We start from the raw sequence: 724 nt of genomic DNA, 5'->3' as shown, positions 1-724 counted from the left end.
AGGTCCCTTCCAACCCTTAATCTATGAATCTATGAAAAAAAAACTAAAGAACAAACATCCACTTTGCTTAGTCATCGGTTTTAGCCAGCAAAAAATCAGAAGAAAATTCAGTGACAGATCCAAATAACTCAAGAGCTCCAGGAGAAGGGTCTTGGGGAGCAGCACATCCACATCTCTGCTAAATGTTTTCACTCCTAAAAATTACACGTTTTTGGTTTAACATGCAAAACAATTGAGGCAGGGGTGTCAAAAATATGGTCTGTCAATTAGGGCTGCACGAAGCTTCGGTGGCTGATTCAATTTGCAGGAGATTCGGTCCAATTCAGTGGCCGAACCCCCGAATCTGAATCAAATCAAGAGACACATTAAGATGTCCAAATCGAATCGGAAGCCTCCAAATCAATTTGGAGAGATTCAGGGCTGATTCGGAGATTTGGCCATAGGCTATACAGGTTTCCCTCGCATAAAGCAAACCCACTTTATTATGTAACAAATAGGGATAGGTTTTTAAGGTGGTGAGGGAGGCTGGGACTAGGGAAAGGGCAGGAGGAGGGGTGCCATTCCCGGGGCTGCACCATGCTCTGCCTGTCCCCTCGTGCCTGGGCTCTGTCTGCCCCCACTCCCCCAGCTCGTGTGCTGCACTGTGCCATGGTGCAGGCAGCTGGTGTCAGAGCGACCGGCACCAGCTGTAATGAGAACTGTCAGTGGGTGCAGGGAGGGGGTG

The sequence above is a fragment of the Gavialis gangeticus genome, unplaced genomic scaffold (assembly GCF_001723915.1).
Source record: "Gavialis gangeticus isolate Ggan-Ray unplaced genomic scaffold, GavGan_comp1, whole genome shotgun sequence".
Classification (NCBI taxonomy): Eukaryota; Metazoa; Chordata; order Crocodylia; family Gavialidae; genus Gavialis; species Gavialis gangeticus.
This window is presented reverse-complemented; position numbering follows the sequence as displayed.